Raw genomic sequence first — 24666 nt, 5'->3', positions numbered from 1 at the left:
AAATCTTTGTCACCAGGACCAAGGGAAAAACTGAGTGTCTGTCTGACCTCAGTTAGCAAGGAGTGTCACGTTATTTTATAATCACAGAATCATAGAATGGTTTGGGTTGGAGAGGGATCTTAAAGATCACCCAGTTCCAACCCCCTGCCATGGGCAGGGACACCTTTCAGTAGCCCAGCTTGCTCAGAGTTCCATCCAGCCTTGGACACTGCTAGGTTTGGGGCAGCCACAGCTGCTCTGGGCAACCTGTGCCAGGGCTTCACCACCCTCACAGGGAAGATTTTCTTCTGGATATCCAATCTAAACCTCCTCTGTGTCAGTGTGAAGCCATTCCCCCTTGTCCTGTCACTGCAGGCCCTTGTCCAGAGTCTCTCTCCGTCCTTCCTGTAGGTTCCCTTCAGGCACTGGAAGGCCACAGTGAGGTCACCCCAAAGCCTTCTCTTCTCCAGGCTGAACAATCCCAAGTCTCTCAGCCTTTCCTCCCAGCAGAGCTGCTCCATCCCTGTGATCCCCTTGTGATGGAGCTGCTGGCCTGGCTCCAGCAGCTCCATCCCAGAGCACTGCCTTTTGGCCTGGGATCCTTTTGCTGCATTCCTGACCACCCCATGTGAAAAAAAATTATCTCCAGTCTCTGCAGAGAATTGTTTGGTGACATTTTTTCCTGGTATGTATCCCATTCTCACTACTGTAGCCTTTTGAAAGGAAGACACAGATTGGAAAGACAGGCCCAGAATGTATCCTGGACATTAGTCCTGCATGTGTTGGATGGGAATGCTGGAGAGTGACTTTACCATGACAGAGCTCTGCCATGGGTCTGCCAAGAGGAGTACAAATTCTTTGATTAGCAGCAAAGAAGTCTGTGTTGCTCCAACTGCCAGATTAAGCACCTTTGTCAGTTTAACCATCCCCAAAAGATGCAAATCAGACTGTAACAGGATAACCATCCCCATCACAGTCCTCTACAACTGAGACTCTGCTGAGGAGAGAATGTTACTAGAGGTCAGAGAGGAATTTTTTCCCTGCATCCACCCCAATAGGAGGATTTGTGGTGACACTGTCAGACTCAGCAGCAACACTGCTGGTGCGTTTGATGCAGCCAAGCTTGGACAAGGTAAGAAAATAAATGCTTTAAGCCCTGCTTGGCCTGACCTTTGGAGTCAGAAAGTAGTGATTTCTCGTTAGTTCCTTGAGAAGCTCATCACAGCATTGGGCTCTGCCCTGTCTGAAAGGGTCTGATTTTTCTGGAGGAGTTAAACCATACCTGGATCCCCACGTAAGGCCCCCATTGCCATTCACCTCAGCAATGAGTCCTGCAGTGAATGTTGAGTGCTCTGCTCCCTCTGACTCTACAATGTTAACTGAAATCAACACCACATCTCTGGCTTGCACCAGATCCCAGCTATCCAACCAGAACAAAATCTAGGCGTGTCCCACCAGTACCTTCTCGAAGCCTCTCTATACGTCCTTCTCTTTCCCACACTAGCTTTTCCAGCCTCTCACAACAGGATGTGGCTGCTTCATCAGTTCTACCTCCTAGGAATCAGACACTTTCTGATGCAGCAAAAGCCGCAGCTTTGACATACAGGCAGCTCATCAGCTCTGTTTGCTGTCATTCACTGCTTCAATTTTTATGCACGTGGTTCTATTCACTGAACTCCCACTGAAACCTAAAAGAAAGATTTTACATGTACCTAAACTCTACTCCCTTTATTCCCCTTAAAGATATTTCCTTCTCCTAGCAATTGATTTCCAGAAAAGCAGAGATTAAGGAGTTGTTTCTTATAAGCTAGCAACAGTTTGAGTATCCTCTAGTGGCACCAAATGGGATTTCAGTCACTAAACCTTGTATGTCTGTAAAATTCTCCCACCCTTCCCATATCAGCAAATATCATACCCTTCCCTGAATTTGTTTTGATGTGCTCCCTAACATTCCCTACAATCCCAAATTCGGGATAACTTCAGCTGTGGGAGCCACAAAAAAAGAAAAAAGAGCCTTTTGACACAAGGTGTGTTAAGAAACAAAGGCTCTCTGCTTTCTTGCTGTATAGAACCCTCAGCCACGCTCATGTTTGAGACTTTTAACAAGAACATTTCTGTTCAAACAGCTGTGTGAGCATGGGGCCAAAGGCTTGTCACACTCCATAACAAAGGCATCTGCTGCTGCTGCCACTGCCCTGGGGAAAAGAGACGGTTCCACCATGGCACCAGTGTCAGAGCAGGGCTTTGGTCACAGATTTAGAGAATCACAGAATCAGCCAAGTTAGAAAAGACCTTGGAGATCATCATCTCCAACCTATGACCTAACACTAGGTTATCAACTAAACCATGCCACAAGTGTCACATCCAGCCTTTTTTAAACACCTGGTCCATGGAGTCATCCCATCCTTCGCTAATAAGAGGAGCAAAGACTTTGGTGAAAAGAAGCAGAAGAGCACCTGCTGCCAAATCTCTAAGCTACACACCTGTCTACAAGATGGCATCATATCTAATAATGCAAAAGAGTTGACAGTATAACAGTACTGTCATTATTTTATTTTATTTTAATACATACCACCAATATTAACACATATTTTAAAATTTCATTATGCCATGTGATAGAATACTTCCAGTTTGAAAAAAAGGAGGATTTTTTTAGTTTCCTTTCAGAGAAATTTTAGGTGGCACTGCTCTGCCATGAGAAGCTTGGTGACAAATCATGGTGGAACAGCTCTTGACCCTCTGCAGTTCTGTGCACTTCACACCTGGAGAACATTCCTGCATTTCCTTGTCCACAGCTTTCAGTCACCCAAAAGCATCTGCTTTAGTGTTGGCAAAGTCAGCTCTGTAATAACCCAGGTTCGTGAGGCTGAGTGGAAAAGGAGAACCTTTCTTTAGCTCTTTTTTTGTGTCATCCTGTAACCTTTAAATTGGAACAGCCCTCTGCTATTGAATTCAACAGGAGATTTCATAGAGGTTTTTTATGAGACTCATTGTTGGGGGGGTACATCTGCCATCAATTTTAAAGCCAGAAAAGATTGCTATGATCATGTATTGTACTTAGAAAAGGGAGTTGTGGAATCTCAACATGGTGGCAGAGCAGCTCTGTAAGGCAGCCAGGAATTCTCACAGTGTCAACCTTGCACCTTCCCTGTCCTCTAAATGTGCAAGTTAGTATCCACAAGTTAAAATCCACTCTTCACCGTGTTAAAATTGGCTGGATGGCCAGGCCCAGGGAGTGGTGATTAATGGAGTTATATCCAGGTGGTAGCCAGTACATCCAGAGGGGTTCCCAGGGCTCAGTGTTGGGACAGTTCTCTTTAAATGACAACCTGGACAAGAGGATTGAGCGCACCCTCAGTCATTTCTCAGATGACACCCAGCTGGGTGGGAGTGTGGATCTGCTGGAGGGCAGAAAGGCTCTGCAGAGGGACACGGACAGGCTGGATTCATGGGCCCAGGCCAGTGGTCTGAGATTCCACAAGGCCAAGGGTCCCATCCTGCCTTGGGTCACACCAACCCATTGCAGCTCCAGGCGGGGGCAGAGGGGCTGGAAAGCTGGGAAAGGCCCTGGGGGTGCTGGGGACAGCAGCTGGACAGGAGCCAGGTGTGCCCAGGGGCGCAGGAGGCCAATGGCACCTGGGCTGTGCCAGCCATGGTGTGGCAGCAGGGCCAGGGCAGTGACTGTCCCCTGGGCTGGCACTGCTGGGGTCACACCTCAGATCCTGGGGCACTTCTGGGAACCTCAGGACAAGAAAGGCATGGAGGGGCTGGAGCTTGTCCAGAGAAGGGAAGGGAGCTGGGGAAGGGGCTGGAGCACCAGGAGGGGCTGAGGGAGCTGGGGGAGCGCAGCCTGGAGTAAAGGAGGCTCAGGGGGGCCCTTCTGGCTCTGCACAACTCCCTGACAGGAGGGGACAGCTGGAGGGATCAGTCTCTGCTCCCAGGGAACAAGGGACAGGATGAGAGGACATGGCCTCTAGCTGTGCCAGGGAAGGTTCAAGTTGGACATCAGGAGGAATTTCTTCATGGAAAGGTGCTCAGCCACTGGAATTGGCTGCCCAGGGAGTACAGGGAGTCCCCATCCCTGGAGGTGTTCAAGAAATGACTGCACATGGCACTCATTGGTCTGGGCTGGGTGACAAGGTGGTGGTGTTTGGTGACAGGTTGGACTCGATGATCCTAAAGGTCTTTTCCAACCTGAATGATTCTGTTACTCAGTGATTCTATGATTCTAAGGTACCCTAATGGAATAACCTCAGCAGGCAAACACCCCACACTTCCATCAGCAAAGGAAGAGAAAAAAATCTAGAGACTGTCCTTGAGGCAGAGTGCGTAGGGGCAAGTATTCACGCCCCTAAAACAGCACTGCAGAAAGAAAGAAAAAAAAAAAAAAAAAAGATAAAAGATAATCAGGCATTGGAACAGCTTATTCCTGAATGGATCCCGCGCCCTCTGCTGGAGCGCTGTGCTCATCCCAGGCCAGTCAGGAAGGAGAGAACGGAATACAGGTGTGCCGTGAAAGGTCAGAGCTGGGAACATGCAGGGGCCAGTTGGGAGGGAGAACGCTCGAGGGATATAATGCAATGTAAAGGCTATTAATGAGGGGAAAAGGAAGCACTACACAATAGGTGATGAGGGGGGGAACTTGCTCCCTGAAGGGTACTCAAAAAGGGATGGATGGACAAAGGGATTTGGGGCTGTCTCAGCTCACTTCACAGCAAAGACCAGACCCCAAAATTTGAACACTACAGCAGAGGAAAATTTGGAATGTCAGATTTACTAAAACATCATCATAAAATCTCTGGCATGCTTGAGAACCGTGCCAATCATTTCTGCAAGCACAGGTGAAATCAGTGATATGGATGAAGGGCACTGCCTGCACAGCCTCTGAGGAGGGTTCCATCTCCTGTGCTGCTCAACTTACTGCAGTCACTTTCCCAGGAAGTTCCATTATGTCCTCTGATGTCCCCACTACAACACTGTGCAGCAGACATAAGGCAAGCTATCCTTGCAAACTTCTCCAGGCCTCTGGCTTCAGGGATACTCAGAGGAGGGGGGTATCAGCAGATGCTGGAATGGCCATCCCCACTTCTAGAGATGCACAGGACAAAGGTATCACTGAGACTCAGCCCTTTACAGCACAGTGTATTTGTACCTCTGACACCTGGGGCTGCCTTCAGTCTAGAACTGCAGCTTGGTCAGGAGTGTGGGAGGATGAAAAGCCCTGGGAACTTTCTTCCCTCCTTCTGTGATGCCCAGGTTTGATTCCTACATGGACATATACCAGAATGGCAGGACTGTATGGGGTGTGCAGACCAATCAGAAGTTACAAAGTGAGCAGCTGCAGGAGGCAAACAGCACCTGGTTGATTTGGAAGGAGCTACATCTACACATCCATATATACAAGTTTAGGATAGGAAGTGACTTCCTGAAACACAGTATCAAAATCTACTGGAAAGGGTAAATTTTTCCAGTAATTAGCAAGGAAATGATTCCTCTATGAGTATGCAAATTGCTACTCAGCAAATGGCTGGGGCTATGGGGAGCTGTTAATGAGCACAAAATCAATACCCAGACAGTTTGTCTGCTCCACTGAAAGGAGCAAACACAGCAGCCACACTGGCTTGGATTCGTCTGGGGTATAGAATATAATTTCCCTCTTTGGAAAGAGAGAGTGCTGTGCAGATCTGATGGTTTCACCAAGAACCTCAACACTTCACACAGATTTGACCAGGTCACAAAGAGAAATAGACACATATTTCTCTGGTGAGAACTTCATCTCTTCCTTATTCATGAGCTTCAGACTCTCACTCTTGTGACTACTTGCTCCTTTTCCAGGAATGGATGTCTGCTGCCTGAAATAAATTTGAAAATTAGGGATGAACTCCACACAGTGCAGCCAATGTCCATTGAGCTATGGTTCAAGACTCTTTAAGGGTCTGTGGACAAGTTTTAAGGAGTCCAAAAAGGTCACTAAGAAAAAATATGTAGTTGTCAGCAAGCTGGTATTTACTGTACTGCTATTCTCATCCCCAGAAACAATATCTAGAGTATCTGCAAATAAAAGACTGGGAAACAGTTATTTTACTCCATCAGAGCTTGGGAGAAGTCAGATCTAGATCTCTCTAAGGGGTTAAAGCTATATAACACCAGCTAATACCATTAACTGTAGAAGCTGAACTGATTTTGATCTAGGCGTAAGTTTCCTGTTTCTGCCAAACTTCTGCATGAATATTGAAGTCAGAAGAATGACCACAAGCAGACCACCTAAACCTAGAAGCTCGCTGTTTCCCATTTTTAACCATTTCAGGATCTTCTCTTTTGATCCCATGAGTGGACATCTCCCTCTAAAACCTTCTGACCTAACCAAGGAGATGCCATTACCACTGTGCTTGTTTATCTCTCCAAAGAAATCAGTGTCCTAATGTAAAACCTTCCATAACAGAAATTACAGTGACTTTTATGAAGGGCATTTTTTGTATTTTTCAGGCATTCATTGACTCAATTCCTTGTTATACAATTAATTGTCCTCCTACAGAAGTTAAATTTACCAGACTGCAGTACCTTTGAGTTTTACTTAATAAATACAAAAGGAGGAGATCTGGTGGTTATAGGGAGATAAAGGGGTTTGCATCATGGTAACCCAAATCTGATTGATTTTTTGGGGTGAAAAGATGATTTATGTGATATTGCCTGGACACTGTCCATCTACCTGTAGTTGTGAGCAATCTCAATTCTACACACATTGCTGCAGGTTTGGAGCACTGCTGGTGAAGCCTGGCAGTGATGGGGTCTGTAATGATGGGATCCACAACACAGCTCTTCAGTGGCATTTGTGCCACTCGCTTTAGTGCAGTGGGGTTTGGGACAGCAACTTCCCTCCAGAGGGGAGTGAAGAATCATCTGGGCTGGATGAAGAAGGAAAAGAGATGAAGTAAAGTAAGCAAGTGTAGTTTGAAATGTGACAGCTGAGAGAACAAAAGACTTTGTACAACAAGGAAAATACGTGGATTAACTCGAATGTGCAAATGTGTCCAAAGCAGTGAGGGCGTTGGGTGAGGGACAGGGAGCAGACAAGCACACGTAAGAATGCTGCCACAGAGGTGGGGGAGAAGAAAAAAGAAAACAAATCTGTGTGGGAACCAATGCCCTTCAGCAAGACACAGACTCCTGCATCCAGTGGGAAAACAAGGCTTTTTTCTTGATTGATGTCCCTTTGCTCTTTTCCAGCGTGACTGTGAGGCAGACACATGGGCTGTGTGGCTCCTGAGTCCAGAAGCAAGCAAAAGCTGAGTGAGGAGTAATTTGGAGATTGCCACTGAGCATTCCCACATGCAGTGCTCACGATAGAGCAGGACAGGTCTCATGGAAGGTGGAAACACTCTGTGGAGTGCCTAAGTTGTGTCTGTTTAGTCTTGGTATCCAACCAGACACAGGATGTGGGAGATGCAAAAGCATCTTCACTAACTTCATTTTTCCTTGAGCAAGGGCTGGAATGGACTCAGACACATCCCTTAGCAGCACTACAATGATCTCCAGCCAGGAGATCACTCCAGCTTGATGGCAGGCAGAGATGTCCTGCACAGCACAGAGGGATCACCCCTGCAGGACCAGCAGGGGAACATGCCAAATTATCTTCACATTTTTCCCTGTGGGAGGAGTTCAGTGCAGCACTGCAGCACCCACCTCGAGGAAAGTGAAATTCTGCAAGGGGATGTGGACTGTCCTAAAAAAGCTGCACACCTGTATTGACTCCACATCAAACATTTAATACAAACACAGTAAAGTCCAAGAGGGCAACCAGTCTTTTTGACATAAAAAACCCAATACAACACTTTAAAAAATACAGATTTTATTCATGTCTAGCCTATTCAACAGTGGATCACACTGGCAGGAACAACAACAAATATCACATTACAAGGTTTCACCAGGTTCTCACCTGTGCAATGCTGGATTTGAGTCAAGCACATATTATGGCACCACCACTAGTAACAATGATTGCTGTTCAAAGCTCACTCGAGTCCCATCTCCCTGTTGCACTTCCAAGCCAAATAACCTTGTTTCCCACTGTGTGAAAGTGTGGGGTAGTCTGCAGAGAATTTATGTTCTCAAAGCCTAAATGTAGCAAACATCCTGAAGCCCATACTCCAGCTAAAAATTCCCTATACCTCATTTGTTCTTTATTTGAAAGGGTTTGAGTTTTCACTGAAACAAACAAAAAAGCCCCCACCATCAACAATTTCTCAGAAATATTGGACCTGACCTGTATAAATCAGATCCAGTAACGGAGATGGAATTGCTTATCTCACCACATGACTTGGCCTGCAAATTCCAGCTGTTTTTCTTGGAATGATTCATCAGAGCAAGATTTCACATCAAAAGCAAAGCATGCCTGTCAATGTCATGCCTGCTGATGGTGTGAGCACACAGTATGGCCCAAGGTTTCTGCCCCATGGATTTCCCCAGTATAGTCACACTTTTCCAAAGGCAACCTGCACCTACATTGACTCTGAAGACAACTGCCCTTGCAAGAAAGGTCCCTGGCAGCTCTGGTCACTCATGGTCAGCCACATGGCCTTGACACACAGATCAGGATAAAGGGACTTGGAGGATTCCCACAGCTGGCCTGCGCTGAGAGATAGAGCAGGTCCCTTGGGATTGTGGAGTGCATTTGCCTCCCAAGGACTGCAGGCTCACTTCCACACCCAGGACTACTCAGAAAAGCTGCACCAGGAGCAGCCTCCCTCTGGCAGCTCAGGGTTTCTCTAAGCCAGTCCTACAAGCCTGTGGGAACCACAGGTAGTAGGAAGCTCCTCAGAGATCCAGACCCTCAGCCAGCAGCACAAAGATGTACTGAAGTCCCAGAGCTGCCAAATCAGAAAGAGCTGTGTCCCACCTCTTTTCCCTCACACACTGATGCTGAAAAGTGCTAGACAGGCTAAAATTCACCCAGGGAGATACAGAGAGTGTTACTGATAAAGAGTTCTAGGGAAGCTGGATGCCCAGCATCCATCAAACTACTTGCTGGAAATCCCAGCTATCACATTTAACTCCACTCTTCCCATCAGGCTTCCCCCTTCCAGAATCAATTCTTCCTACCCCCCTCCTACTCCGCTGTGCAGAGAGCTGGCAACACAAACAAGCTGGATCCACATGTGGTCATGGAAATTTGGCTGCATGGCTGACCATTGCTGCTGCCAAAAGGAGGGAATTCCAGGCCAGAGCACCCCTCTCTGCCCTTCATTTTCAGAGCTAATTGGGTTTTCTATCACTTTCAGCACAGCACATCATGGACTCGTGGAGCTTGAAAAGCAGCAGAGGTCTTTACCACCATAGTGCAACAGGAGAAGACTTCAGAGCATTTTCTGGGAATGCCACAGACAGTTATATTACAATTGCAGAATTGTCTGGCTATTGTTTTCTCCTAAGTCACACAATGGACTACAAAGAGTGCTATTTCAGTGAAACTCTCTACAACCACTGAAAATAAGTCACTAACTCCGTTAGAGCAGGCAGGACTAGAGCATGGATTCACATGTTCACAAAAACTGACTACAGATGCTAAAGCCAGACGCTTTGTAGGTAAATGAGAAACACCTCTGGTTTGAGCCCATCCCTCAGACAGCAGATATTGTGCATGAAAAGGGTGATTGCTACTTGTAGAGCTATATGAAACATCTACCTTTTTATCCAAGTTATGAAAGCACAGCTTTGAAAAGCACAGTAATATAAGGCCAAAAAGACAGGTAGACAAATGGACAGACTTTGGCCGCTCATTTGGTTTTCTTAGAGAGCTCTTTGCTCTTTTAAGGGCTGACCTTATGCATTTGCCAGGTCTGGATGCTCCACTTGAAAAAAAGGCTTAAAGGAAGTTTCAACAGCAGACTCTTCTGGAGGTGTCCTGTGTCAATCTCCAGCTTCCCACAGGACTCGGTGCTTGTCTGGGGCTTTTGAGGAACAACTCATAAATTGCTGCTACTTAGTCACTTGCAGATGAATCCTGCTTTATTTAGTTTTTCCAGAAATAAGATGCATTGGAATCTTGGAGGGGATTCTCCCTGCTTCCTTCCTCCAGTCCATGCTCACATTTTGTTTCAGTTTCCTAGAACTAAGAGTGTTGACCCCTTTAAAAGCAGCAGCAGCAAGAAAACCACAGAGCAAGGAAAACAGTTTCCTGACCATAAAAGTTATGCCCCCTGCATAGAGAGAAACTCCACCAGCTTTACAGGAAGAAGATGAAACAACCTCTTTTGCAGCGTCCTGACATAACAGCCTTGCAGCATACAGAATCCAGCCTAGCAAAGGAAAAATAAAAAAGGTGTTGTGTTAAAAAAAATGCACAAGCAAAAGGTGTTATTTTACATGGATCACAGTAAAGCCACAACAACCTAAGGGTTCATTTCTTCACGAGACTATATGAAGGGGCTGAATTTGAAATCTATGGTCAACTGCAGCTGGTTAAAATGGTAAGTGTTACATTTCTTTGCTTACTTTGATGCCTACTGGTGTTGGCTTTAGGGCCAATTTTTCCTTGCAGCTCCTTGGAATTACACACCTGTCTTCTTGCATGAGATGAAATATATTTATTAGAAGGTTGCAAAATTTGTTAGGATGCATTGCAGTGCTGTGCTCTTTAAGGACAGAGGCACAAGGTCTGATTCTTACTGTAACTGGGACTTTGGGAATTCCTAGAGCCATTTTCATGGCATCTAATTTTAGGTGCTTTTAAGATAGATCTGTAATGACAATTTGGTTTATAGCCCTTCCCTTTTGCCAGGGGCAGGAAAGTCTATAAGGGAATTTAAAATTTTTATTTTATTTTTTTTTAAATTACATCTGAAACAATTTATGAGACAGCAGAACAAAAAATGTTGGATCTGCAAGAACATTTCTTCCTTTAGAGACTCCTCCATTGTCACACTTTTTTGCAGTCCATTCCAACTGCTCTTTTGTGCAGTCCATTCCAGCTGGTGACTCATAAAACCTGAAGGGTTATTAATAAGTTATTAAAAGTATCAGCAGTCTTCCAAAACAAAAGAAGGAGAAACAAAAAAATGACTGGAATAAATGAAGGACTGCACCCTGTGGAAGGGATCCACATTGGAGCAGATCATGAAGAACTGCAGCCCATGGGAAAGGCTCACACTGGAGAAGTTCCTGGAGGGAACTTTCATGGGAGGAACCCCCCACTGGACCAGAGGAAGAGTGTGAGGAGTCTGTGGTGATATTTTCTCTTCCCTGTGGAGCTGAGGATGGAGAGTGACAGAGTGGCTTTGGGGGGCACCTGGCATCCAGCCAGGGTTAACCCACCACAGCCAAATGGATAGGATATGATCTTAAATTCACCATTTCAGGACTCCTGAGTGCTAAACAAAACTCTGAAGTCCAGACTTAATTGTGTGAGCAGGGCTACTAAAGAGCTTAAAGGAGCTCAGCTGCTGCCTGACAAAATGCTGAGCAGCTCAAGCCTTGCACTGCAAGGAGTTTGCACCATTTATGTTTTTACACAGCATTTTCCACCACGATTCCCTTTCCCACTCAGTGCAGGGGTTTGAAAGCAGCTTATTCCACGATGAAAACCATACACTTTCCAGTCCCGAGCTCTCACAGCTCTTGCTACTGCTTGGCAATGACTCAAGTAGCCAGAAAAAGAAAAAGAACAGGCTGTAAAAAGTGTGGCAGTGAGAAAGCTCTGGGCCAGAAGGTTGTTTGTCACATTGCCAAAGCCCAAAGGAGGAGAAAGAAGTGGGAGAAACATCAGAGATGGGAGAAGCCTACAAAGTGAACAAGATTTGTCAGGAGTTCTGCCTAGGTCTGAAAGGAGAAAATGTCAACAGCACAAAAAAATATATAAATATGCATCCTTACATAAATATAAATATACATCAACACATTTGCATCTGCTCTTCAAAAAGTTTTCTAAGACAAAGAAAAGCCAGGTCTACCAACAAAATGCACAACTTGCTTGCTTTGAGTTCACCACAATTGTGAGCAATCTCTGCTTTCCAGGCTAAATATGCGCTGATCTTCAAAGCAAAATTCCCTCAGTGAGTTTTCTTTCATGTCAATTTTTTTCCTGTGGATTTATATGTTGGAGAAGAGAGTTTTCACTCCAGGGATTGCAGAGGATGAAAAAATTGAGATTCTTAGGTCATCTCACAGTTTTCAAGAGATTCAGAGCAGCAATAATTGAATCCCAGTGATTGTTTGGAGTTTGGCAAAGCAGAGACCCAATCAGACAATCCAGAGACAGAAAGATATATCTGCAGCAGCTGCATAAACTGAACCTCTGCCAAATGCCTGGATTTCCCAGCAGTGTGAGCAATCACAGTTGTGGTTTGGTCTGATTCTTGTTCTCGTTTTACACTTACGTGAATGACATGGATCTTCCCCAAGGATACTAGAGATGTTCCACTGGGAAAGAGGAGAGGATAAGGCTCTAAATAGTCAATATTTGATGTCTGGGATCTCCTTTTATCCATTGTGTATATTAAAAATAAAAAAAATGCTTAGAAATTGTAAAATTTACTCTCTTACAGCTTGCTTCTGACCTGCAGGGAGATGATTCCTGCTCCTTTATGTTTGCAAATTTATTTGGAAAAGCTCTGGAAAACTCTCTGGCAGCAAACATGATTCCTCTTGAACTGGAAGTGCTGCATGTTTAAGGTGTGTAATGTTACCTCCCTGTTCAAAGCAAGGGTTGTACAAAAAAACCATGGTCCGAGTAAATGAAAAGGTAATGAATTTTATAAACAGGTTTTTGAGTTAAGTATGAAAATTTTTCTTGAATTACCTGTAAATTGAAAAGCCAAAGTCTAAATTTTTCTGGCCAACTTTTCATTGAGTGTTCTAGAAACAAAGCATCTGGGGGATCAAACATTGCAGCTTTAAGCAGATTTCTGCAAAGAGCTTAGAAAGTATAACTGAGCTGGTTTATTCAGTTACAGAAGAACAAACAATTGTTCAACACTGCAAAATTCGGGAAAAACCCAACCAGTTGTGGCCAGCAAACCTCACATTCTAAATCTGTCCACTAAGCCAGGGTTTAGCCAGCACAGCACAGCAGAGACTGGTGTGAAATCATCCTACATCCAAATTTATGACAGTGCTGGAAAGCACCATCAAAATGATGGTTACTTTCACTCACACAGAGAAAGCAATAGGAAAGCTTTTGACTGGGCCAGAAGAGTGGCAGGTGGAACAAAGAAGATTTTTCTATCTCTACAACTCTATAAATAAAAAAGTAACAAAGCACCTAAAGGAATGGGCATGAAGACAAATGTGAAACATAAGAGAAACAAAATACCAAAGTATTCCTTGCCTATGACTTAGTTATTGCTTAGTTATTTTTATATACTATTTAAAGTACAAAATTAAACCAAGAATTTCCCATGTGGTGAATGGCATTGGATGCTCAGCTTGAAGTCAAAAGGGGCTGAGTTCCAGAAAGGAGAATGCAGGTCTTTTACACAAAAAACCCTGCTAAACTGCAGTCATTTTTACAAGGTGGACCTCATTTATGTGTAGAGGGTTGCAGGGGGTTAATTTTGGGCACCCATTTCTCTATCCTTTATTGTCCTTAATTTTGAGAGCCTGATACTGATGCCTCAATTTATAATAAAAAGCTCAACACTCAATGAAGTTTTCTGAGACCAGAGACGTGAAAAATTGGACTATGTTCTGGAATGGGATCTAAACTCACCTTTTCAACCCCATTTCAGACACCTTCTAAATTTATGAATTGAAAACATGGAATAGCACTCATGTTTAAAATCAAACTACTGCCTCCTGCTACCATGCAAGGTCATGGAATCCCCCTCAGTGGTGAGAGATGCAATCCCATTAAGACTGTACATTAGCAAGTAAGAAGATCTAGAGACAGAAGCAACTTCTAGTGAGTTAACCAAGAATAATTTCAGGCTTTGAATGTCCCTGGGTATGGCAAAAATGTGGGGAAAGTTACTTCAAGTGGATGTAATTCCACTGAAGCAAATTTTACTTTCTTTCACTAGGACAGACCCCTGTGGCAGCCAGGCTATCCCACTGAGCAGAGATAAGGGAGAGGTGATTAAACAGACCAGATCAAATGTATTTATAGTGCGCATCTTAAAGCAGAGAAGCAGAAAAGAGCAGCAGGATTGTGAAGTAAGCAGTTCTGTTCCTAATGAGAGGATGAACTCCTTCCAGTGTTTCTCTGTAGCAAAGGACACATCAAATCAGCTGGCATAACTAAGTGGAAAGATCCAGCACAGCTTCATGTGAGATTGCTTGTTTTAGCTTAACTGAGCAAATCAAAATATTCAAATTCCCAACACTGCACCATCCTTCCTCAAATTAAATCCCCAGTTTAACCCCACATTGTGCTAGCCACATGCAGCTCACACATCTCTCCCTGGGAGCCATCTGGGACTCCCTTGAGGAATCCTGACTTTTCAGAATTTGTTGTGTTTAATTCTGACATTAAAAGGACATTGTTGGGTTTAATTACATTGTGCAAAGACTACACTGACTTGTTCCAGAAAATGCACCATGTGGCTAGTCCCACATCCATTCCCTAAATCCGGCCCAAGCCTAAGTGCCGAAGTGCAGTCCTCAGCTGCCACCAAAGCAGCTCTTTCAAAGCTAACTCTGGAGACAAAAACCACAGAAAATCTTGAATTTCTCCACATTAAAGGAAATGGATTAATAAATGCTGAGGGAGACAGTGCTGCTTATGCGAGCGGAGAGCCTTCGTGGCTGGGCTGATTTTGGCTGGGGTACAGTTCATTTCCTTCGCAGGGGTTATGTTTCAGGTTTGTACTGGGGCTGACAATACAGGGATGGTTTTGGTTGTGCTGACACAGACTCAACTGGTTTTCCTACTGCCACACTGGCAAGGGGGCTGGGGGTGTGTGGCAGGAGACACAGCTGGGACAGGTTACCCCAAATGACATTCCAGACCTTATGGCATCATCATCATCACTGTATAACATGGGGGAAGAAGATGGAAAGGGATGGATGCTCAGGGTGATGGCCTTTGTCTTCCCATGTCACTCTTAGGTGTGATGGGGCCCTGCTCTCCTGGGGATGGCCAAGCACCTGCCTGCCCATGGCAAGCAGGGAATTAATTCCTTGCTTTGCTTGTGTGCATGCTCTTCCTTTCCCTATAAAACTGCCGTTATCCCAACCCAGGAATTTTCCAGGTTTTACCCTTGCCATGCTCTACCATATCCTGCTGGTGGGGAGTGAGGGAGCACCCACCGGGCACCCGTGCAGGTGTCCCTTGTCTCATACCTCCCTGGCCCACAGGATGGCACTGCAACACTACACAAACTCCTCCCGGGCCCTCGGGGCCGCTTCCTGACAGCAACAGTCAGTATTTTTCCCAAAGTCAGACTTTTTCCCACTGCAATTCAAATTTCCTTTGAATTTTCAGGCTTTTTGGAATTCAGTAGAACTCCAAAGAATCTTCTATTTCTTTGCCCAGAAAGATCACCTCTCTTTCTGTGGGCATTTTGCTGGAATAAACATCAGTGATCTTCCCCTCAGAAAAGGCTGCATTGGAAGCTACACACCAACCCACCAAAAAAACTACGTTTTTTTTGCTGCTGAGAAACTGTATTCAGTAAACCCTGAGATTAATTAATAACAAGGAAGGGTCTGAAGAGCCAGTCCTTTGAGGAGCACCTGAGGGAGATAGAGGGGCTCAATCTGGAGAAAAGGAGGCTCAGGGGGGACCTTCTGGGTCTGCACAACTCCCTGACAGGAGGGGACAGCCAGGTGGGAGTCAGGCTCTTCCCTTGCTCCCAGAGAACAAGGGACAAGATGAGAAGAAATGGGAGGTTGAAGTTGGACATCAGAAGGAAATTCTTCACAGAAGGGGTGGTTAGGCATTGGAAGGGGCTGTCCAGGGAGGGGCTGGAATCTCCATTCCTGGAAGTGTCCAGGGAGTGACTGGACGTGGCACTCAGTGCCATGGTGTGGGGACAAGGTGGGGATCAGACAGCTGGACTTGATGATTTTGGGGGTCTTTCCCAGCCTCAATTACTCTCAATGACCAGCTACTGCTTCCAACACACTTCAAACTACTGTACAAAACCAATTTCACGTTGCAATCTTGCTATTTACCACACCACCATTTGCATTATACTTCAGATCACTGCATTTTGGGGAGCCTACAACTTTCCAGCACTGACATCCAACACACCTTCACAAGCACAGACACACCTGGCACATGAGCTCCTGTTCAACTGGTACAGCACCCACACAGTTTCCCAGTCCTTTCCCATTTATGGGTCAAAGATGCAGCCAAACCACAGACGTTAAAATTTGGGCTGTGCAGATTTCAAAGTCTTGTTGTCTATGCAGAGGAACCTCTGACACAGGGCTTAGATTTTTCCCTTGGCTCACAAAGTATCCCTTTCAGAGCAGTATTTTGGGAGAACTGCAGAGTTAATGACTTTAAATTAAAATTCAACAAGATACGCTTGCCCTTATTAAAATTTTTGGAAAGGACCACAAAGGTCAACATTTTCAGCTTAAAGTGGCTGAGGAGATGAAGCAACCAGAGTTCTACTCAACTTGAATCCAACCTTCCTTATCAGCTTTAACGACATTGCTAGCCCTCATTAAATCATCATCTCTCTTCTCTTCACTGCTGTTTTAAATGCCTTTTTGAAATATCCCAAGGGAACCAACACACAAAATCCCACTAAAACAAACCCTGAACATACCTTTCCTCTTTTTTCTTCTTCCCCAACTTTATATACTGAGACACAAGGTCTGGAATATCCCTCTGCAGCGGAGGCAAAGACAGCATTGCTAAGGACAACAGCCTGCTGGGAACAGCAAAACACAAGCCATGGTCCTGCTGCCAGCCCAGCCCTGGGAGGCCAGGATAGCAGCTGCTGCTGAGAAATGTGGGAAAGGGGCTTAGGGACAAGGAAATTCCTGCCATGATTGTGGCAGTGGCCACAGTTATCTTCTCTCCTTACCACTCCCCTCCTCCCAAGGGTCTCCAGGGTTCCCCTGTGATCAAAGCCAGCAATGGGAGTACAAGCAGCAAGTTCATGTCCTCTGTGTAGGAGACTCATTCTGCCCAGGGAAGAAGCTCTGCCTCCTGCCCAGGTGGAACCTCCTGGCCTCAGCCCCTGCCCATTCCAATGGTGCCATTGCTGGGCCCCTGGAGCAGAGCCTGGGCCCTGCTCGGAGCCCTCCCTGCAGACAGGGACACCCAGGGCTGAGGGCCCCTCTCAGCTGGAGCTCATCTCCAGGCTGGACAGCCCCAGCTCCGTCAGCCTTTCCCTGTCAGAGATGCTCCAGGCCCTAAATCATCTTGGCAGCCTCCGCTGGCCCCACTCCAGGAGCTCCATGTCCCTGCTGTCCTGAGGAGCCCTGTGGACACAGCACTGCAGATGTGCCACACAGGGCTGGGCAGAGGGGCAGGATCACTCCTGACCTACTGCTTGAAGCAAGAGGAAAGATTTTTCAAATGCGCTTGTTATTGTTCCAATTCTGTTTCACTAAAGTCACTAGAAAAACTTCAAAATGGCCGTGGTGTGTTTAGGCGTTGTTTAAATGCCACCTTCTATCAAAGTTCTGGAAGTGTGAATTTATGGTATCTCCTGAGTGCCTGGCTGCTTAGTTAAGTATTTATACTCCCACTATAGTCACCTGAAGACACAGTAGTGAGATTTCCAATTATTGACAGAAAGCATGGAAAGGGATGTAGGGGCACAGGGAAATAGTCAGAGAATCACAAAATGGCCTGCATTGGAAGGGACCCTAAAGAACATTTGATTCCAAACCCTGCCATGGGCAGGGACACCTTCCACTATTCCAGGTTACTCAGAGCCCCATCCAGCCTGGCCTTTGACACTGCCACAGATGGGGCAGCCACAGCTGCTCTGAACAACCTGTGCCAGGGCCTCACCACCCTCACAGGGAAGAATTTCTTCCTAAAATAAAATTATCAATGGCAGCAACAATACTGAAGAAAGTAAAGAGGGTCAACATCCCATTTATCCTGTTTGCAGCTGTGAAAACAGCAATACCCTTTACGGAAGTTACAACCATGTGAAATCAGGAACAGATCAGAGAAGCTCCTTGAAGATCTCAGAGTAAGCAACTGCCCCAGCTGCACATCTAGGTTCAATCCCCATCCCTGGAAGTGTCCAAGGCCAGGCTGGATGGGGCTCTGAACATCCTGGTCTTGTGGAAGGTGTCTCTGCCCATGGCAGGGGCACTGCAAGGAGATCATCTTTAATGTCCCTTTCCAACACAAGCCATTCTGTAATTCTATTATTCTAATTTCCCAGGCCTGTCTCACACCATCTACTTGTGATTCCCTGAAGGAAAAAAATAGCCATTTGCATTATCTGAAGACAAATGAGTGTACCTAGAACTTTACCACTGATAAACACCCAACTGCAGGCTGAGGAGGGAAAAATGTTATTTTTCTTCCAGAGTCAGAGGAGTTGAGGTATGGGAAAAATGAAATGTTAGATCCATCTCAGATCCTGACCCAGAATGTGCCTGTGAGCATCAGTCTATCCACAGACCAGCACGGTGCTGTGGCACATCTGACAGTCAGAACTCAAAAAACATTCAAATGGGAATTTTAGTTACACTTCAAAACATTGAATTTTCAAGGTAAACAGGTATTGCTTCCCAATGATACAGTAAATAAACCCCCAAAACCCCCTAAATTATAAAAAAGGCTTCTAAAGCACCCTCTACCATGCTGCCTAGTTGGCATCAGAGGAAAAATGTGCTGATGTATGAACATCAGCTGAGGATTTGGCTCAGCTAAGTCTCTGTATCAGCAGAGCTGTTAAAATATTTTAGCCATCAAAAAAAATTCTTCATGCATCATGGTGGACACAAAGACATGGCATTACTCCCTCTCCAAAAACATAAGGTTTTTGTAAAATTCATGCATTCTTTGTAAGTCTCTAGCACCTAAATATGCTGTAGGATGAGAAGGAATTTGCAAGAGGATTCATCTGGGCCTTTTTACATATGCTTTTTTCTGAATCACCAATATATGACTAAATGTAAACCATGAAGAGCTGTAATTGCTATTCTATATATCCTCATATCCCTCTGAAATACCATAAAGGGAAAAAAACTACCAAATTGTTTAGGAGGAATAGTTCCTAACAATGCCAGTGAATATCTGCAAAAAACCTCCAATCTTGCCAGATTCAAAATGCAGATTTGACTGCTCAGTGCCAGTCCTTCATGCTTGGAGAGTTGACACAAATCTCTGAAGGAGATAGTGAACTCCTTCCCCCTCCAGCATATTTTTCTTCTGCTGTTTTAACACCTTGGTCCCTGAGGGGAACTCAGGGGGTAGAAGAGAAGAATTTGTTTCAATTCCCTTCTTCTGAACTAGCTGTGAAAAGTGATGTCAGCCTCTTATCTCCATGGAGTGAGCGTTCCAGGAGCTTTCAATTTACCTTGCAGTTTAGTCAGCTCTGGGCTTTGTCAGACAGAAATATTTTTGCACACTTTTAATTATCAGGCAGCCTGCAAGGGAAGGGAGAGTCACAAATGAGGGGCCTGCTCTGAGTGTTTTGTGTCTGAGCCTGGAAAACAGGCATCAGATCAGCCAAGCCCAACAAAGAGCCAGGTAACAGCAGGACTTGTCAGCAATTGGGTATTCCATGAGTCACATGCACAGGGACAAACATTTTCCTGTGTTTTTTTTCATCCTCACTGCCCATCTGTTTGCCATCGCTATTGTGACAGCAGCACAACACCATGTCCTGTGGGAGGAGAGGTCTCCAGCTGTGCCTGACATTATCCAGGTGTCAGGGAGGAGATGAGGAATACTCAGAAAGATCTCCCTGTCTAAAAGGTTTAGGGAAAAGAAAGAAACCAATGGCTTTATACTGTCCCATCTTATTGCTGAGGCACTGAGATGTGAGTGACATCCAAAGGCCCTGTGACAGAACTGGGGACTGTCCCCTTGACTCCAAGCCCAATATTTAAATCACCTTCCTTCCTAAGCAGTCTCTTAACTATCAAAAACCCACACAGCCTTTTGGTGAAATTACAACAAGCAGAAATACCAGGGCCAGAAGTATCAGTGGGTGGTTTTTCTACACAGTTTCCATGACTGGGGACAGAGGATGGGGAGGAAAGCTGCATCAGCCCCCAGAACCCCTCTCAGCTGCAGCTGGCTCTATCAATATGTATTCAGACATTTTCTATGCGGATGCTGATTAGTGGTTACTGTGCAAGGAACTCCCAACTCATCTCCTCTGAAATCCCCTTAGCTAAGTGTTAGTGGCAGCTCACAAATCTGCACAGGTTTGATTTTTAAAGAGCCAAGAAAAAAGTAAGAGAGGAGCCACAGTCCTCTGCAGATAGCACCTTTTCCTTTCATTCTGATTTCACCCAGAAAATTTTAATAACAAGCTTTTTGTAGTTTTTTAAATTTTTTTTTTCTTATCACATGATCTCAGAGTAAAAAGATCCTAAAAGCTGACCAGCCGAGTGGGAACAGGAGGAGCTCACAATTCAGAATGACATGTTCTAACAAGTCCGACAGCACTGGAAAAGCAGTTCGGTCTCATCAAAAAACTTTTTCAACTGGGCAGGTGTTGGAGCTGCAGAAAAGAAAAACTGGGTTGACTCAGCCATAGCCAAAGCACTGGAACATCTCTTCTGTCATTGGGAGTACATGCTGTAATTACCCATGAGCTTTGGGTTGTCATTTCATCTCCTCTGGAGCATTTGAGTACCACCTAGCTGAATTCAAGGAAGTATTGGAGCTGACACTGGAGCCACGCTGGTAGCGAACAGGAACAACCAATGCCTACCACTACACTGCTTAAAAAAAGAGTTTAAAAAAAAACTCCCCTAAACCAAGGATATCCCCTCCCTTCCAAAAAAAAAAAAAAAAAACAACACAAACCCCAAATGCATGTTATATATTTCATTCCAGATCAAAGTTAGAGAAAACAAACAAAAAAACCCCAAACAAACAAAGAAAAATCCTAAAACCAAACCAAACAAACAAAACCAACCAAACAAAAACCAAAACAGGACCAAATTTTGTATTTTACCTTGTTTACATGCATTTTCTTTAAAAAAAAAGGCAAAAAATATTTAGAATATTAAGAAAGAGATTGTGCATGTTACAAAAAATTTCAAACATGCCTTTTGTAAAGGGTACCAAAATGAACAAAAATGAAACTTCTCACACAAATATTGCTGATTTTGAGGAAGGGGCACCTTTTGAAAACACATCCAAAGAAATGTTTGCATTCCACTGCTGAAAACTAGATCATCAAATACCAGACTACTGCAGCAGTGAACACTCTCCAAAACATTTCTGAAAGTCACTTCCAAGGACAGGCTACAAAGATCAATTGCTTTGTCATAAGCATGAAAGGCCATAGTCTACAGTTCTCAAAGGAATGTGCCAGACAGTGCTATTCCTGACACACTAAAATATGAGAATAATTCAGAGCCTGAGAATTACACACTGCTAAGGGTTCCTTCCAGCTTGGGCTATTCCATAATTCTGTGAGTAAACTGAGACCAGAAATAAATGCATGACTGTGTTCATGGTTCAAATCAAACTCCTTGGCTTACTCTGTATTTCTTACAACTCCTTTCTAATGTGGCTTGTTGCCATGACTCAAATGATGCCAAGTGCTTGGGACAAGTTCTTAAGACATCTTAAGGGCCGCCAGATTGGTGTGCACCATTCTGCCAATGCCATGGATAAAGCACAAGTGGTGTCCACATTCACAGGCTTTTGTGATGTGCATGGATATTCATAACATTTCCATTGCCTGGCTTTTCTTTTTTTCCTCATTGAATCACAAATCATAGAACAGCCCAAGTTGGAAGGGACCTACAAGGATCATCAAGTCTAACTCCTGGTCCTGCCCAGGACACCCCAACAATCCCACCCTGTGCCTGGAGCTTTGGCAGCCTTGGGGCCATGATCATTCCCTGGGGAACCTGTTCAGTGCCCCAGCACGCTCTGTGGGGAAGAAAATTTCCTAAACAACCTAACCCTTCCCTGATAGAGCTCCAGCTGTTCCCTGGGTCCTGTCCCTGGTCACACAGAGCAGAGATTAGCGCCTTCCCCTCCTCTTCCTCTCATGAGGAAGCTGCAGAACTGCTGTGAGCTCTGGCTTCAGTCTGCTCTTCTCCAGATGAACAGGCCAAGTGCCCTCAGCTGCTTCTCATGTGGCTTCCCATCCAGGTCCTTCACCATCTTACTACGCACAGGAGAAAAGCTAAAGAGCAGAACAGGTAGGCTAAAGTAGAGATGGAAATCACATGACAATGGTTTCCTCACTGAAGTGAACAAAGAGCATCAACAAGCAGGAAAGCTCAAGGACAAAGTCTAAGGGCAGCTCTTCCTGGTACATCCATGACACAGAGCTGGCTGAATGGATGAAGCTCCCACCTCAGTCAATATTTTGTCTGCCTCCTGAGCTTAAGAGGATCTTCTCCTTCACAGGGGAAACAATTCTGGGTCCCTCAGTTCAGGAAGGACATTGAGACACTTGAGCACATCCAGAGGCGGCAACGAGGCTGGTGAGGGGCTGGGAACACAAGCCCCCTGAGGAATGGCTGAGGGATCTGGGGTTGTTTAGCCTGGAGAAAAGGAGACTCAGGGGTGAACTTATCAATCTCTACAGCTATCTGAAAGGTGGGTATAGTCAGGTGGGGGTTGGTCTCTTTCTCCAGGCAGCAGCTTACAGAACCAGAGGACACAGTCTTAGGCTGTGCCAAGGGAAATATAGGTTGGATATTAGGAAAAAGGTTTTCACTGAAAGAGTAATAAAGTTCTGGAATGGCTTGCCTGGGAATGTGGTGGAGTCACCATCCCTGGATGAGTTTAAAAAAAGACTGGGTGTGGCACTTGTGTCATGGTTTAGTTGAGGTGTTAGGGCATGGGTTGGTCTTGATGATCTTTAAGGTCTCTTCCAACCTAGCGGTTCTGTGAATTCTGTGATTTGAGAGAGGTAAGAGAGGTAAGAGTGGAAACGTGAAATTTTGTTCTGTGTCAGAACAGTGCATGCCATAGGAAATGTTTCTGTTCATCTCTTCAGGCCAGAGTGGCCATTGGGATCAACTGCTTTGACCTCCTACCCAACAATGCTGCTCACCACAACTCCCTGACATGAGGGTGTGGCCAGGTGGGGGTCAGCCTTTTCTCCAGGGGAACAAGGGACAGGACCGGATTAGCAAAAAAATTTTCTGAAAGAGCAGTTAATCATTAGAGCAGACTGCCCAAGGAAGTGCTGGAGTCACCAGCCCTGGAACTATTCAAAGAATGAGTGGACATAGCACTTCATCATATGGTTTCTGGGCATTGTGATATTCCACTGAAGGATAGACTTGATGATCTTGGAGGTATTTTCCAACCTTAATGATTCTATGAGCAGCAGTTGTTGAAGACCACGCATCACTGCTCATTTCTGCAACAAACCACAGAATCACAGACCGATTTGGGTTGGAAAGTACCTTAAAGATCACCTAATTACAATATTCCTGTCAGAGGGGCAGGAACACCTTCCACCAGGGCAGGTTGCTCAAATCAGATAATCTAAATGAGCTGCAGCAGAGCTGGTTCAAGGCTTTCCTCAACATTAGATGCAATGAATGCACTGTTCCAATGATTCCAGTGAGTTCATGGGAGTGAGGAATGATCACAGACTTCAGGAAGAAGGAAGGTCAGCAAAGAGCTGGAGAGCTCTGGATAGGGAGAAAGGACTGGACAAGGTGAGCAGCCATTCCAGGTTGAGGAGAAGAGCAGTAACAGAGTTTGATGGGGTTTTTTAAAGGGTGTGAATTTGCTCTCTGCCTCCAGACCAGCTCCTGGAGGGATATGGTATCCTCTGTGCCGTTCTACCCCACTCCTAGGACTTCCTTCTCTCTCCTCAGTCCCACAGAGGAAAAAACCTCCCAAGACTCACAGTTCCTCTCCTAGCTCTCCCTCCTACCCACAAAACCTAAGTATTTAGTAGTAAAATCACCATGATTTGGTGTTTTGTACGTAAACGTGCAGTATGGCAACTGATCTGGAGACACAAGAAATGTGAAGATCTTACAATTTCTCATATTTTTCCTCTTTTTCGGTTATTTTGCCCGCAGTACCTTCCCAACTACATATCTTGTCAGTCTTTTGCTAGCCTAGAAAAGTCAGGCACTTCCAGCTTCCACTAGCAAAGCACATTCCATCCACCTGATCATTCTTGCTGTTCTTCTGTGCATCCTGCCTGACAAAATTTAGGTCACCAATCATGCACACAGCATTCCAGATGAGGCCTTGCAGAATTAACATTTTCCAGGTGTTACTGAACATTCTTGTCCTGAGATTTTCCAAGACTTCCACCTGGATTTTTTTTTTTTTTTTAACTGAGCCACTCTGGTGGGATTGTTCGGCCTGGAGAAGAGAAGGCTTTGAGGTGACCTCATTGTGGCCTTCCAGCGCCTGAAGGGAGCCCATAGGAAAGATGGAGAGAGACTCTTGACAAGGCCTGGAGTGACAGGACAAGGGAGAATGGCTTCAACTGACAGAGGAGATTTAGATTACGTATTGGGAAGAAATTCTTCCCTGTGAGGGTGGGGAGGCCTTGGAACAGGTTTCCCAGAGCAGCCGTAGCTGCCCCATCCCTGGAGATATTCAAGACCAGACTGGATAGGGCTCTGAGCAATCAAGGTGTCCCTGCCCAC

The 24666-nt window shown here is 45.2% G+C and overlaps 1 protein-coding gene across 8 annotated transcripts in view; it reads right to left on the bottom strand.

Moving 5' to 3' along the window:
• LOC132327215 (potassium voltage-gated channel subfamily A member 6-like) overlaps positions 1-24666 on the bottom strand; it is a 52326-nt gene that overhangs the window by 18454 nt on the left and 9206 nt on the right. For 5 of the 8 annotated variants that reach the window (XM_059846161.1, XM_059846163.1, XM_059846166.1 and 2 more), the window contains one exon: positions 7812-10271. The exons of the other annotated variants lie outside the window; for them this stretch is intronic. The gene's annotated coding sequence lies outside the window, so the exon portion shown is untranslated. Of the gene's footprint in view, positions 1-7811; positions 10272-24666 lie in introns of those variants that run through there. 8 annotated transcript variants of the gene reach the window in all.

Source organism: Haemorhous mexicanus, chromosome 5, assembly GCF_027477595.1.
Source record: "Haemorhous mexicanus isolate bHaeMex1 chromosome 5, bHaeMex1.pri, whole genome shotgun sequence".
In the NCBI taxonomy this organism is placed as follows: domain Eukaryota; kingdom Metazoa; phylum Chordata; class Aves; order Passeriformes; family Fringillidae; genus Haemorhous; species Haemorhous mexicanus.
The sequence above is the reverse complement of the archived record's forward strand: the minus strand, read 5'-3'. Positions and strand labels throughout refer to the sequence as shown.